General features: G+C 38.6%; 1 long non-coding RNA gene across 2 annotated transcripts in view; it reads right to left on the bottom strand.

The window, feature by feature from the left end:
- Positions 1 to 262: 262 nt before the first annotated feature.
- The window catches only part of CLLU1-AS1 (CLLU1 antisense RNA 1), a 278212-nt gene continuing 262017 nt past the window's right edge, over positions 263 to 16457 (bottom strand). The window contains exon 4 of one of the 2 annotated variants that reach the window (XR_010342949.1): positions 263 to 351. This is a non-coding gene — a long non-coding RNA (CLLU1 antisense RNA 1). The remainder of the gene's footprint in view (positions 352 to 16457) is intronic. The other variant, XR_010342948.1, reaches the window with a different exon arrangement.

Raw genomic sequence — 16457 nt, 5'->3', positions numbered from 1 at the left:
TGGTTTTGATGAAACATATAAGGAGATGGGGCATAGGCATGTGTCCTGATGATGAATGGGTGGGAGGCATCATTTGGGACAAACCCAGGGCATCAGCTTATAGGTATCAAGAGCTCAACAAGAGCGCTTTATAGCAAAGACCACCACAGGACCTCTCAGAAGTTGTGAAAAATGTTTCTATTGAAAGTTTCTTCATGACAGATGACATTTACGGATAAAACAGGGATTAGCAGGATTCTTCAAATACTTTTGAACACTGACCTTCATTTCTACCAGGTAGTGGGGTCCCCAGTGCAGGGCTGTGGGAAGTGCTAGTCTGGGAAATATTAGGCTTCACTGTCTGTAGAGAATCTGAAAAAAATAATAGAGTCAACTGAAATGCAGTTTGGTGTCATTCTTGTCATGCATCATAATTCTAAATCATACTGGTGCTCAAATACTCTTCCCTGTAAAAATCTTTCCTTGGTTTGCATTCTAAGTAATTGCTGTAGTCACCAGTGAGCTTTTAAATATAAAAATAGTTTCAAGTTTGCACATCTTTATTACCTGTTCCCTAACAAACATTTAATCTGATGTGAAAATTGTTATGGGAAACATCCAGGTAGACAGTCCTTGACTCTTAAGGACTCAGGTACATACTTAGGGTAGTTCATGGCCCTAATCTCCGGGGTACCACATGTTTCTTCTTCAAATCACATATTCAAAATCAAGAATGATAACACAGCGATTGTATAGGCAAAATAACCAAAATTGCTTTGCTTCTGTCATTCTATGGGACTACTTAGGGTTTTTTCTTGTGTTTAAAATTTTAAACAGTAAAACAGAGTGTGAACTTCATGCTGTAATATTTTTGGCTTTTTAGACACAAATTTTAAGTACATAAAATATTTTTACAAGACTCAGTAACATCATTAAAATTACAGTTTTCTTCTTTTTAAAAATTGGTATTTGTTTTAAAACTAAAGAGCAAATCAAGAAAGGCATAATTATTACTGATTATTACAGGATTATTACTGAAAAAGAAATGTATGGATACAGGAGGAAGGGGTTAACAAATGATCCAGTGTGGGTTCTGAAAACACCAATAAGCCACAGCTTCCAGGGAGTGCCTAAGACAGAGCTGGCTCGGGGTGCTGGGTCACAGCATGTAAGGAAAACTCTGGGCTACATGCCACCACCATCAGGTGTCCAGATAGATAACCCCATAGCCCCATGGGAAAACACAATCTTTAATTATGATATGGCCGACACCATTCAAACCACTACACTAAGTCCTTTATGTGAATTAACTTTTGTAAAATTTATTTTTCACAAATAACCCAAATATGTTTACCATTATTATCCTACTTTACAGAAGGAGAAACTGAAGCTCCTAAAGTTTAACTATCTAACCCAGTTAAAACTGCTAGTCACCCTAGGCTATTAACTCAGGCAGTCTAACTCAGGTATCATAATATTATGCTGCTGTCTCCAGCTTTGACTGTGTCTGAATTACTGCATCATGCTATCTAACTGCTAAGGGAATTAAAAGGAACCATAGAGCTCAATTTCATAAAAGGAGAGAAAATATTGGGGTAAAGTGATAATGTAGAGTTTAAAATATTTTTGTAAAAGTGCCAGAGATTATTACCAGTGTGACCCTCCCCCCAAAAAAGAGGGAGGGCTGAGAAATAGAAATATCAGAGGAAGGAAATAAAGGAGGGGAGACTAAATTATCTTTTAGCATTCAGATTCCACAAATCACATTTCTTTGTTACCAGCTAAGGAAAAGTAACACTTGATCTAACATTTCATTGCAGTTAGCTAAAGGATGCTAGAAAAACTATGTATCAGTTGGTTTGCTCTAACTTCTTCAGGAATAGAGATAAGTGACAAAAAGATCAGAGAAGAGAATGGAAACTATCAGAAAAATACAGAATTGGAGTAGGATATTTTGGTTTAAGGTATAATTTGATATTGTGATGTTAAATATCTTGCTACTTCTAAGTTTGGTCCCTGGAATAGCAGCATCAGAATTTGCTGGGGGCTCACTAAAAATGTAGAATCCCAGGTCCCACCCCAGACTTACTGAATCAGAATCTACATACTGATGAGATGCCTCAGGATTTATATGTACAGTAGAGTTGGAGAAGTTCCGCTGTAGCCTGTGACCGTTTTCCATTAACTTGGCATTTCTAAGTATTCCCAAAGAGAAAACCCAAGCCTTAGCTTCTGGCAGACTTGTGTTCCTCTTTTACTTACTAGCTGCATGACTCATGAGCAAGGAACTCAATCTTTATGTGCCTCAGTTTCCTCATCTGTAAAATAGGGACTATAATTATCATCTCCCAGAATTGTTTTGAGGATGTTCAATAAATGCTCCTTTCATTTCTCTATTCACGGACCTGCCTCAGACAATTCTGCTACCAGCCTTTGCGCTATTGTCTAAATTTAGTAATTGGGTGTTATCTAGAGACTACACTCTGAAATAAATAAGCTGATTATTTATCTATTTTCTCAAAACAGCAGAATACGATTTAGGAAATTACCTCTTAAGATATTATTTTACACGTCTATATTCTCCTACTTTGAGTTGATATGTGAGCAATATGTCACTTTCATAAAGCCAAGTATACATTATGGACAGGTAAGTAAAAAACTTATTATTTATTCCAGGTTTTTGTCCAAGAGTTTTAAATTTCAACTTTTATGCATGTGTTGGTAATGTAAAACAAATTCAATACAGTAGTGTTCAGTACAGTATTTAAGCCTCTGCACTTAAATATATACCTTGTACCAATGAGGTTACATGAAAACCAAATTTGTGTGAGATATTGCAGAATAAAGTAAATTAATCTTTATGTTCCCCACAAATTGAAATGCATTTCAAAAACTGTGTGTGTGTGTGCGTGTGTGTGTCTGTGTGTGTGTGAGAGAGAGAGAGAGAGAGAGAGAGACGCTTTGGTTGCCTCCATCAACTGGCTGCTATGATTAATAAGAGTAAGTTTTTAAAGAAAATGAGATCATAAAAAAAGCCCTCTTTATGCCCATCTTTTATCAGGGGCAAAAAGGAATGAGACAAAACAGCATGAAATGATGAGACCAAGTGATGAAAATTCATTCACAATGATTACTTTCAAGAGTAATTTCTCTTGGGTAATTCAGCAGCCTGTTACTATGGCCCTCTGGAGTGATAGCTAATGTAAATGAAGCCACTAAAAGTGGATTATCCTGACAAGAATATACTCAACCAATAATGCAACAGAAATCCATTCAAAGCTTTTGGGAAAAATTCAAAAGAAGAAATATTCTTTTTTTCTTTTTTTTTAAAGTTAATGACCTACGATGCATTTCTTCCCTGAAAGATGCATTTATTCCTGAAAGCAAATTTTAATAAATGAGATGCATTACTTCCTTTCTTCTTCTTCTTCTTTTTTTTTTTTTTTAACAAGCAGCAAGCACTTAAAAATATCCAGCCAGGATGAAATAGAAACCCACCTGACTTGTCAATATTTTTGCTTGGTCCCAGGGACTCAGATTCTAAGCCAAATTCTTTGAATGATCTTGGAAAGTGTCTCAAATTATTTTTGCCAACTTTTCTTATCTTGGAAAAAAATGTCTCGTGAATGGGTGTCAAGGGATCCAAAACTGATTAATTTTAAAAACCTTTCTTGCAGATGCGTATGGTACCCTAAAAATTTTGTTAGAAAAAATAAGTACTGTGTAGTGTAGAAAATTCTTAAAGGACACCCTCTTTTACAAGCTCACAAAAACAACCTTTGGAATACTCTCACTAAGTAGCTGTTGTTTTTTGCTTTCTATATACTTATATCTTGGCTATTATACAAAGACTGGTTTTCGACCAGGTGTGGTGACTCACACCTGTAATCCCAGCACTTTTGGAGGCCAAGTTGGGTGGATCACCTGAGGTCAGGAGTTTGAGATCAGCCTGGCCCACATGGTGAAACCCAGTCTTTACTAAAGATACAAAAATTAGCCGAGTGTGGTAATGGGCACCTGTAGTACTAGCTACTTGGTAGGCTGAGGCAGGAGAATTGCTTGAACCTGGGAGGCGGAGGTTGTAGTGAGCTGAGATCATGCCATTGCCCTCCAGTCTGGGCAACAAAGCAAGACTCCATCTCAAAAAAAAAAAAAAAAAAAAAAAAAAGATGAGTTGTTTTCCAACAGCTATTCCCACCCCTCTGCATGGAAATATTCACCCAGTCAATTGGTTTCCTAGTTTGGGTAACGGCCCTCTGGGCAGGACTGGAGTGGCAAACACAGAAGAGCAGCTGCAAACTATGTTTAGAAGTATGTCTGGGGAATGTCATGCAAGAGAAGACATATTTAAAGGTAGGCTTTGCATGAACGGAAGAGGAGGATAATTCTATGTAGAGCAGAGCTTCTGATTTGGAGTGAGAGAAGCAGAAGTGGGAAAGCAAGAAAAATTATGCTTTCATCAGCCAAATTTGCAGGTAGGAGGATTAGCTAAGAAAAAGGAAGTCATCTTGGCAGAGGTTCATGAAACCAGGTGTAAAAAAAAGTGGACTAGATTAATTTCATTCAAGACAGGAAGAGGGACCATGAGAGATAATCCAGAAATCATTGGAATTTGATGGTAAAAGGTATTTTGGGACTATTCCATTTGAAATGAGAAGATACCTGACATTCTTTAAATTCCTTTCAACCAAAGGATTAAACTTAACCCTTAGCTGACTCAGAAAACCATAAAAAGTATTGTTGCTCTGCTCAAACTTTTAGCTAATTCATTCTCACTTCTTATTCCATGACGAAATGACATAAAGGAGGATTTGTTTGTTTGTTTCTGGACCCAAGGCAAGAAAGCTACCTGGGCAGAGCTGTTTTATTTCCTATGCTGTGGGGAGAAATTGGTTAATTGGCCATGGAAGGCAGCCATTAAGATGTTACCACGTGAGTGAGCCTTCCAGGGTTCCCGGATTCTGCATCCTCCCCCATCCCCCATTTCCATTGTTGGTGATGACAATGACTCTCCCATTAGCCTCGTGAAGTTCTTTCTCATTTATTAAAATTTTCTTTCAGGAAAAATTTTGAAAATGTGTCCAATAATGCCTCACTGGCCCCTTATCCTAAAGGCTTAAACTGGAGGAAGAAAGCTAAACTGAAAAATTTTGCAAATCATGAGCCAAAAATGTATTAACAGCAAGATCTATCATTTATTGACTACCCAGTATGTGGCAGGCAGTGCCCATTTATTTAGGCAGGGAGAGTTGAGGGGGAGTGGGGTTCACACTTCTTAAAGAGGTGCTGTCTCCTCCTATACAAATCAGGTAAGTCAAGAGAGTAAGGAGTTGTCTTTGTTTGGTTGTATTTAGGGGGTTAGAGTATACCGTAGAAGATCCCAAGAGATCTTGGGGTCATTTTAGGGTAAGAAATGCCAATACCTGGAGAAACAGAACCAAATCATGAACATAAGCTAGACAGATGCTGGCAGTGTAGCCTAGTGGTTAAAAGAGCAGACTCTTACCCAGAAACCTGCACTCCATGTCCTCACGCCAGATCCTCACTGTGGGGTTCTAATTTCACCCCTGTTGCTTACCAGAGGTAGTCTTAAGGCATTCCTTAAGTTCTTCGTGCCTCAATTTGTTCGTCTGTAAAGGGGTATGATGACAGTAGTGTCTACTTTATAGGCTTACTGTGAGCATTTAACGAGTTAATACCGTATTAGTAAAGTGCTTAAAATGCTGCTCCAAAAGAGTCTGTTCAATTAAACACTTAAGAACTGATTCACTCCCGTCTAAACTGACAGCTCTCAATAACTGGAAATGATCAAGCATAGGCCTTGGAATATGAGCAGGTCTCCATGAAGGCAAAAATGTTCATTTCTTTTGTTCAGCCCTGTGCCTAGATCAATACCTAGTGATCATGCTCAAGAAATATTGTGGAATGAATCAATGAACCTACCGAGGTAGTTACATAAAAGAGTTCTGCATGAGTGCAAATCTGGAGAAAGTGACCTCCAAGGAAATTTCCACTTTTAGATTCCGTGATTTCCTTAAGGAACTGATAAATTGGTATGATACAATTTAAAAAATGCGCCTATATGATTTGAAACAAATTTATTTTCTCTCCCTCTTTTTTCTTCCTTCCTTTCTTTCCTTCCCTCCTTCCCTCCCTCCCTCCCTTTCTTTCTTTCTCACTCTTTCTTTCTTTTCTTTCTCTCTCTTTCTCTCTCTTTCTTTTTCTTTCTTTCCTTCTTTCCTCCCTTTAAGCAAAACATGTCTATTAAATGAATGCCTTTTTCTAGTTAAAAGGTTAAACAGGAAAGTGAAGCACAATTATCAAGGGTCTCCAGTCACCTCCACATGTTTCTAATCATTATCTTCTTTTACAGTTTCATATCTCCAGGCCTTTCATTGGGTCAGGTTGGTATTTCGCTGCCCTTTATGTGTGTGACAAGTGAAAATGGGGAAAGAAAAAAAACTCAAGTGAAGGAAATGAGAGTCTGAACAGCAGTTCTGGGGGGTTTCAGCTGCTTCCCATGTCACCTGCCTCATCAGGTCCCAGCATCCATCTCCTTGCTCATCTTACACCCTGTGTGCATGGCAGGCCCACCACTCCTTTATCAGAGCAAAGGCTCTCCCACACTTCCGGTTCACCCCCTACTTAGCAGATATACAAGAATATCTGCACAGATGACCTGCCTCACCTGGGAGCTGAGAGGAACTCAGATTCCATTACTATCGAACCAAGGACAGATCTCCCAGCAACAATGACAGAAAAGACTAACTGCCCTGAAAATCTCCCTTCCAAAACAGTTCTCCTCATTCTCCCAAGAAACTAGAATGTGACTGCTTACCTCTCCAAGGACCTGAAAACAATTGACCATTTCAGCTATTTAAATCAACTTTAAAAAATCCAACTTCCCAAATATTAAACCATTTTGGTTGGAATGATAAAATAGACTTGCTGACAGTTGCCTGGACTATTTGCAGAAATGGAAAAAAAATACTTCTAATCAGGTCAAATCACTCTACCTTTGGGATTCTAAATTTACTCATATGCTCAAAGAAATGTATTCACTCATAGTGGGGAAAATAGGATTATTCATTTAGCTCAATAAGCAACCAGAAGTTCTTTCTTCAAATCTTGACATTTAATCAATCAGAAATTGATTTTAGAAAACTGTTTCCTATGAAACTATCTGCCTGCAGGATTTTTCTTTTATAATCCAGACTATAGAAAGAAATTCACAACCTGGACTTTCACCTCCATTGTTCAGAGTTTCACTGACCAATTACCACCTCTGCCTGGCCCCTAAAAGAAGTTCATGCCTCTGTTTTCTCTTCACATGCCCCAACAGTTACAAATGGTTTTTATTATTAAGCATCTTTTATTTTGTGGCCTCATTATATGATCCCCTAAATTTTGACCTAATAACAAAAGATTGGCAAATTTTTAACATATTAATAATATTTTGTTTATGTGTCAATATCTTAGCATGTATCAATTAAGACAGAGGTCTTAATATTCTCTTTTTGAAAGCAAATATTAAGATTGAGAGATATTAAGAGATTCTCCTGAGATCACAGTTAGGTAACAGAGCTGGATTTTAGTCTAAGTCTGTCCACAACTGTCATTTAGATACACTCCTTGTATAATATGTCACGAATTCAGCATAAAGGGATCTTCAGTGATCTAAGTCAGGGGTCAGCAAACTTTTTCTATAAAGGACCAAATAGTAATATTTTAGGCTTTGTGGGCCCTATGGTCTCTATCACAACTGTTCAAACCACCATGTAGTATAAAAGAGCCATAAGTAAAATGCAAACTAACCAATGTGGCTGTATAATGGGAATTTTAAAACTCTTTATTTACAAAAGCAGGTGGCAGGTGGCTTATGGGCCATAGTTCTCTGATCTCTGATCTGAGAAAATCTTATATTTATAGACAAAATTTAGACTGTGACCTGCTGAGTAGAAATGAGAAGCTCTGTCAACTGAGGATCAAGGCTGGAGTTATGAAAGCAAAGAGCTGTCTGCTGTTAATGATAAGTGGAATAGTTAAAATTAGAAGATGCCAGTTATAAGAAGCACAAAGAATAATGACCATAGACTCTTGGACAAGAATGTCTGTTCTTCTGGCTTGAGCACTCTGGCTATATGGTCCTAGCCAAGTTACCTAACATCTCCAGGCCTCCATTTTCTTATAATAAAATGAAGATAATACAAGTATTTTCCTCAGAGAGTTGTAAGACTAAAATGAGCTAATACATGTCAAGCACATCGAATAGGGCCTGGCCTATATTAATTCATCAAGAAATGCCAGCTACATATTGGTTCTCTGTATCTTTATTCATTATCATCAAATGTTTATCTACAGATTGGCATTGTAAGAATGGAGTTGAGATTTTATATATATTATATATATAATATATATATAAAATACATAAATTTATATTTTATATAAATATATATTATATATGTAAATTTATATTTTATATAAATATATACAATAATATATATAAATTTATATAATTTATATTTATAATTTATACAAATTTCCCTATATGTATTATTATATTATATATAGGGAATTTATTCCTGTTACTATTGATATGTATCAAATTACTCCAAATTTGATGGCTAAAGTAACAACATTCATTTTGCAACCAAATCTGAAATTTGGGGGTGCTTGTCTGGGAAGACTTTTCTCTGCTCTATGTGGTATCACTTGGGGGGAGGCTTGACGGACTGGCACGTCCACTTCCAGAATGGCCCACTCACATGCCTGCCAAGTTGGTGCTGGCTCTTGACTGGGAGCTCAGCTGGGGCTGAGCGCTGGGGTCCCCAGGAGGTTCCATGTGGCCTGAGCTTCCTCACAGCAAGGCAGCTGTGGTGCAAGCATGAGCATTTCAAGAGAGAGCCAGGATGAAGCTGTATTACCTTGTAAGACCCAGCCTGGGAATTAATGTAGCATCATTTCCATCCCATTCTATTTTTTAAAAGTGAGTTCTTAAGGTTGCCCCATATTTAAGAGGATAGGAATTGGACTTCATCTGTAATAAGAAAAATGTTTTTAAAAATTGTAGACATGTTTTAAAATCCCGAAGCCCACTTACTGGCCACAAAGTACGTATATATACATGCAAAATACATTCCTACATTCTCTCCCTAGAAGACTCAGATGCAGGTACAGATGAAGTCTCTTAAGTGATGTTTCTTATGTAATCCTCTCAATATGAAGACTTGTAAACTAAGAGACAAGTTATTTGTCACCCACATACCCAATATTCAATGGTGAAATATACATAGGACAGACACAATAGACACTCTTGTTTAAAACAGAGGAAAATAAGAGCACATAATAGTCATTGGTTCATAGCAACTCTGCTATCCAGGCAGCAAACACTGCAAGTTCTTTTTTTGGGTCTCAGTCCTACTGCCTGGAAAGGGTTCCCTACTGCTCTTGGGTCTTCCCTCCAGGTTCTTGGTTCTTGGATGTCTTTTCATTTAATACTATTTCTGTTCCTTTTAGTTCAAGCTGGCAAAATATGTTTGTACAATTCTGTTTAAAATTCTGGGACTTCCTGTGATTCTTATTGGAGTATACTCCATTAGACAAAAACCTTTTTGACATAAGCCATTCTCTACCTGAGATCCCTGTAAGGCTGTGATGGGACCACATAATCTTAGGATTATCAGAAATCTTACTGTTTAACTGAGAGAATATGCCTAGCATATGCTTAGATCCTTAGAGGAACTTGGTTTCAAAGGGCTTATGAGACATTACCTTATATCTTTCTAAGGTACAAACAAAATGTCTTTGGATTTTGAGTTTGATCTTTGAGCTGACACGTTTTCTTAATTTAAGAATCCTCTCCTCTATGGAGAGGCTGAGAAAGAGAAATAGTTTTATATTTGAATGTAACATCTTGGATCTTTAATAGATTATCTTAAAATTTTCTTGAAAATGTAACAGTTCCTTTTTTTAAAATTCATTCTCCCTACATACTTATTATATATGACTAAGAGAAACTCCCTGGCATTTTCAACATTCTGCTTGGAATTTTTCTTAGCCAAATCTACCAGTTTATTAGGTATGTTTTGTATATTCCATGTCACTGTAGGTGACAATCTTGCTAAACTTTCTGTCACTACATAACAAGGATCCCTTTCTTCAGTTTTCAGTAACAATCTACCAGTAGCCTCCTCAAGGGCTACCAAGCTTCCACGAAAAGTCTCTTTCAGCCCCTTCCAACTTCTGCCCACCAACCAGCCCCAGAAGCAATACCCATGTTTTAGGTTCATTATAGCAGCATCTAGTTTCGAGATCTCAGAACCTGTTTCAATCATGTTTCATTGTGTCCAAAACATCCCAAAACAGTAGCTTAAGGTAATAACACTTATTTTGCTCACAGGCTGTACAGGAAGCATGGCTGGCGAGGTCTCAGGAAACATGCAATCATGGTGGAAGACAAAGAGGAAGGAGGCATGTCTTACATGGCCAGAGCAGGAGAAAGAGAGAAGAAAGGTGCCACATACTTTTTAAAAACCCAGATCTCATGAGAACTAACTCACTATCATGAGAAAAGCAAGGAAGAAATCTGCCCCTGTGATTCAATCACCTCCCACCAGGTCTCTCCCGCCACACTGGGGATTACAATTCCACATCAGATTTGGGCAGGGACACAAATCCAAACCATATCAGTTGCAACTCTTTTTTAAAGAAAGAAATGACATCAACTCCTTGGGTATGTGGATTGGGAGAGAATATTGGAAAGGATCCAGTGGAAGTGAAGATATCAAGTTCTTTATACATAAATAGATCTATCGTTTTAGGGAAGTAGAATATGTCATTTAGGATAGGGAAAGTTGAAGATGATGCTCTTTTCAGCTTTAGGGAAACTCCAAGATGTAACCTTGTGTTCTATAAATACTAGGCTCGTGGAAAGTACTCCAATGGAGGGAGACAGAAAATGTCCTGCTGCACAAGGATCAATATCTTCATGCCACCTCTTGCCAAGGCAGACAGGGAGTCTGCTCTAAATTCGTGTTGCCTTTTAGAAAGTTACAGAGCATATTTCTTTATACCTTCTTTATTTTTGCCCTTGATAGGAGATCGCCAGGGATTCAGTTATTATAATTTCACATTTATTTATCTTTTTCTGGGAGAATCTCATACCTGTTTTACTAGAGAGGCCAAAGTCACAATAAAGATTAGGGAGGCAATATAGAGTCAAGACACCTGAATTTTGCCACACTACTCTTGGGCCTCATTTTTATTACGATTATTATTAATTTTGTTGTTGTTGTTGTTGTTGTATGTATAAGGACTGGAAGATAGTGATGTCTATTAGAATTTATTTTTATAAGCAATGCTGTATGACTCTTGGATTAAGAAGTAAATAGAAAACAAAAAACATCTTTGAACTGTTGTTTTTCCTAGGTCCTCTCAGAGTGCTACCATTCTGGAATAAGATGGGTGAATTTCCTTTTTCTTGTTTTAAGAGGTGTAGGTTTTTGAAGTATCTAAACCATCTTTAGATCTATATTAATCTCCAAAAAGCAACATTGCCTGGAACATTCCACTTTTAAGGAAGTTTGCATTTCTCTGAGTATAAGGGTCTGGCCTGTAACTTCTTGAGAGCAGGACTATGTCTTTGTATCCCCATAGTTCAGTGCCTACCCTAGTGCCTTCCCTACAAGTATCATTGAATGAAGAAATGAATAAATTCCTTCTTCTCTGACATACATCAGAGACCTCTGACCGTTATTGGGCCCCCCTTCCCTATTGCTATACCTCTCTATCTCCAGACATCCACATGGCCTCCTAGGGGTATGGGATTCTTCACTCTTCTCCGTGTACAAACTCCTTGCTTGACATTTTTCTGACCCACCCCCATTTCTAACTGTTACAGGTTTAGAGTTCCTGAAGCAAACATACAGACATAGTTCAAGGTATAAGATGTTTAATAGGAATTGACCCTTGTGAAAGAAAAGGGGGAATATGTGGGATTCGGCTCAGTGAGAAGCCAAGCTGTAAGACAATGAAAACCTCAGCCCACCCTGCACAGAGCTCAGGAATAAGTGTCACCTGTTAGAGCTGACCTGGGTCAGGTCAATATTGCTGGGTGTTGCTGCTTCTGTCTGGTTCAGTTGTCAGATGCAAGCTGTCCTGGGAAGGGTTTGACTGGGCAAGATGGCTGTCTGCAGATGAGGTCAATCCAGAAGGGGCTGATAGCCAAAAGTGGCCTGCTCATCTCACTACCCACAGCTGGGTGGCAAGTCCTTCAAGAGGGATCAGGACGATGCTTTTCCACCTCTACCACACCAAAGTATTTCTTTCTTCTCCCCCTCTCCCTCCTTCCCTCTCCCTCCCTCCTCCCTCCTCCTTCTCCTCCCCTTTCTCCCCCTCCTCCTCCTCCTCTTCTTCTTCTCCTCCTCCTCCTCTTCTTCCTCTTCCTTTCTTCTTCTTCCTTTCTCTTCTTCTTTAGAGACAGACTCTTGCTTGGTTGCCCAGGCTGGAATGCAGTGGCATAATCATAGCTCACTGCAGCCTTGACCTCCTGTGTTTAAGCAGTCCTCCCACCTTGGTCTGCCAGGTAGCTGGGACTACAGGCATGTGCCATTATGCCCAGCTAATTTTTTAATTTTTGCTAGAGAAAAAGTCTCACTATGTTGCCTGGGCTAGAGCATTTCTATTCATGGGTTTTGCTCCTCTAGAGTTGTGCTATTCTCTTTGATAATATGAATATGGCTTTGTATTTACCCACTTCTGACCATCTTATCTAATGGCCCAAAGGAAGGCCAGTGGTGAAGATGTTTCTCTACAGGGAAGTTTCTGAGTGCCTCTCAGCCTACATGTGTGAGTGTATTAATGGGAATACTGGCAATAGTGGAATACAATGTCTGAAATTAGGATTAGCCTAAACCATCTGGCCCAAAGTTTATCCTAGTGGCCCTAATAACATCTCCAGTAATGGTCTTCCCTGAGGTTATAGAATGAGCTACAGAAAGAATGATAGTACAGGCATGAGAGCATTGGGTCATCTTGTCTCTTTGTTCTATTTTTCAATGATTATTTGATTTTTATTTAAGATTTAGGCCACCTTTCTTTCACTGAGCAGACCCACTTATATGGGAAAGGGCCACACACCAAACTAGACCATTCACTGATGCCCAGCCACACCCATTTTCACCACTCTGCCCTTGCCCATGCCACTGACTCTGCATTGAAGGGATGCCCCCTTCTGTGGCAGTCTGTATGACATCTTTACTAAGAAGGTTACCCTCAATGTATGGCCTTCTCCACTAGATATGAACCCAGTGTCTGAGCAGTTCATGGCATGTTGTCAGTGTTGTCATTTTGTTGTTAAGCCTTTGGCTGTCAGTGGTCGCTTCATATGTTTGCATATTTGGCCTCTGCCTCTTGTTGGTATGTGGTGTGGACCCTATTGCATTGCTGTTCATGTTTCAGTGGCTTTGTCCTGTTCCACCATCCATGCCACTTGCTCTGAATGTCTGGCATATTGTAGGTGCTCAATACCAACTTGGAAAGTGAATGAATTTGTTTTCTCATTACATTTTGAAATGCCTATACAGATGTTCCTTGACTTACGATGGAGTTCATCCTGAAAAGCTCACCATAAGTTGAAGATATTATAAGTCAAAAATGCATTTTATTCTATTTTTTATCTTTAAATTTTTCTTTCTTTCTTCCGTCCTTCCTTTCCTTTTCCTTCCTTCCCTCCTTTCTTTCCTTTTCCTTCCTTCCCTCTTTCTTTCTTTCTTTCATCTTTTTCTTTTTTTTCCTTCATCTTTCTTTCTTTCTTTCAGTAGAGACAAGGTCTCACTATGTTGCCTAGACTGGTCTTGAACTCCTGGGCTGAAAGCAATCCTCCTGCCTTGGTCTGCCAAAGTGCTGGGATTACAGGTATAAACCACTGCACCTAGCTCAAAAATACATTTAATAACCCAATAAACACATCATGAAGTCAAACCATCAGAAGTCAGTGACTGTATACATCAGAACTGAGTTAGAAGTTGCAGACAGTAAAGTTTCTAAATTAGTAAAGCACAGGAGCTCTTATTTCTGCCATTTCGTGAAAGTCATGTGAATGTTGGTGATCATCAGAAATGGGCTAGTAGAAACTTTAGGACCAGTCTGTCTTAGTCAGCTAGGCTGCTAAAATAAAATACCATGGACTGAGTGACTTAAACAGTGAACATTTACTTCTTACAGTTCTGGAGGCTGGGAAGTCCAAGATCAAGAGGCCAACATGGCTGGATTCTGTTGAGGGCTCTTTTTCTGGCTTGCAGATATCAACTTCTTGCCGTGCCATCCCGTGGAAAAGAGAGCAGGCTCTCTAGTCTTTCTTTCTCTTCTTAAAGGACCATCATCCTATTATGGAGACCTCATGCTCACGACCTCATCTAAACCCAATGTCTTCTTAAAGACTCCAACTCCAAATACTATCCCACTGAGGGTTAGTGTTTCTACATATAAACTTCAGAGGGACACAAACATTTGCTTCATAACAAATGCATTCTATGGTACTCCAGGGAGTATGTTGGCTACCCTTTATCTCATACAGCTGCAACAATCCTAATCCACTGATATCAAGTCACCATATATTTGAAATTCACTTAGTTCCCAAGAAAATATCTGCTTTCATAATCATTTCTCAGCTAAGGAATGAAAGTCATGATAAGAAAGTCTAGCACTTAGTGGCAAACAAACTTGAATTAGGCCAGGACCTCTTAAATATTGTCACTGTGAAATCCAAGTGCAGTATTTGATGCTTTTTCTTCATGATGACCTGTTAGATTTGGATTTTTAATGCTGCAATCAAGTGAAAACATTCCATTGTTGGTAATCTTTCATCTTCTAATAAATCTACCTTAGTATCTCTTGTTACTCTGTAGTTATGAAAATATTAAATAAACAATAACTGATCTTTCAGGGAAATTCTGCAAGGGAGGTGGCTTCTAGAGAAGTCCTCTTCTCTGGAAGGCCTAGTTCTATTTCTGATATCTAATCAGTTCTGCTTCCTTTAAATAATTACTGAGACTAGTTTATTGTTTAAATGACCTCATTTGGAAGTGGGACTTTCCCCTTTGCCTTCTTCTATTTTAATTTATGTTTTTAATTAATGTAAATGTAGTCAGAACTGACAGTGTTGACCTTCTCTGTAACTGTGATTGCCACTTGTGGACATTCTGTATTCATAATTGTGATTTTCACAAGTTATTTAAGTGTTTTGGAAGTGCAAACCCAACAGGAAGAGAGAAAAGGACTCCCTGCATTCTATTTTGCCCTGTACTACGGATGCATTGTTGACTAATTTGCTTTAGATTTGGATACACCCAGATTCCCATCTTCCCAAGCTATGTGACTTGGCTAAGTTTCAATTCTTTATAAGCCTCAATGCCTGCAACTGTGTAAGAAAGCAGTAACCATCTCATTGGGCATTGGGTAAATGAGATAATAGTTATGAAGTATGTAGCATGCAGCCAAGAGCATAATGAGTTCAATCCATGAAATCCATTATTATTACATATCAAATCATGTCTGACTCCTGTGATTCTACTGGGAAAAAGGATGCAAAATCCTCTTGCCATTGGGGTGTCAAATATTTTAGTACTTATTTCCAAGTTCATTGGAAGGGTCTTTCCCTGGAGCTTATAAATATGCAATACACCGTTCAGGCAGGCTTTCTTCAGTAGTGCAGGTCATTTCAGGGGTTCTCCACATTCTAGAATATTTTTTTTACTCATTACAGACACATTTACTGGCAAAGCCCATGATAACAAAATGAAATTAATACAAGCTGTACAGTCAGAGACCTAGGTGACCTTGGGTAATTCATTAATATCTCTGAGCCTCTATTTTCTCAGCTTTGAAAGAAGCATAAGACTTGCTCTGAAGAATAATGATGAACATAAAAGATAATAAATGAGATAATTATTTAATATGCATTAGTTAGCACCAAGCCATACAGAAAGGCACAATAAGGAGAATCTGTTATGTTTCATCTATTACCACTGCTATGGACTGAATGTTTGTGTCCCCTGTCCCCATCATATTCATATGCCGAAGCCCTAATCTACATTGTAAAGGTATTTGGAGGTGGGGCATTTGGGAGGGAACTAGGTTCAGATGAAAGCTTGAAGGTAGAGCCCCTATGATGTGATCAATGCCCTTATTCAACAAAAACCAAAAACAACAACAAAAAGGAAGACAACATGAAATCTCTCTCTGTCTTTCTCCTTTTCCCTCTCCCTCTCCCTTCATCCCCGTGACCATACAGCCATGAAAGAAAGGCCATGTGAGGACATAACCAGAGCCCTCACCAAGAACCTGACCATGCTGGCACTCTGACCTCAGACTTCGAGCCTCCAGAACTATGAGGACTAAATGTCAGTAGTTCAAGCCACCCAGTCTATGGTATTTCAGTGTAGCAGATTGAACAGAGATACTTATTAATAGATATTCCT

This window comes from Aotus nancymaae, unplaced genomic scaffold (genome assembly GCF_030222135.1).
Source record: "Aotus nancymaae isolate 86718 unplaced genomic scaffold, 86718_ANA_hifiasm-v0.15.2.pri h1tg000016l, whole genome shotgun sequence".
NCBI lineage: Eukaryota > Metazoa > Chordata > Mammalia > Primates > Aotidae > Aotus > Aotus nancymaae.
Note: the sequence above shows the minus strand (reverse complement) of the source record. Positions and strands in the feature narration are given on the sequence as shown.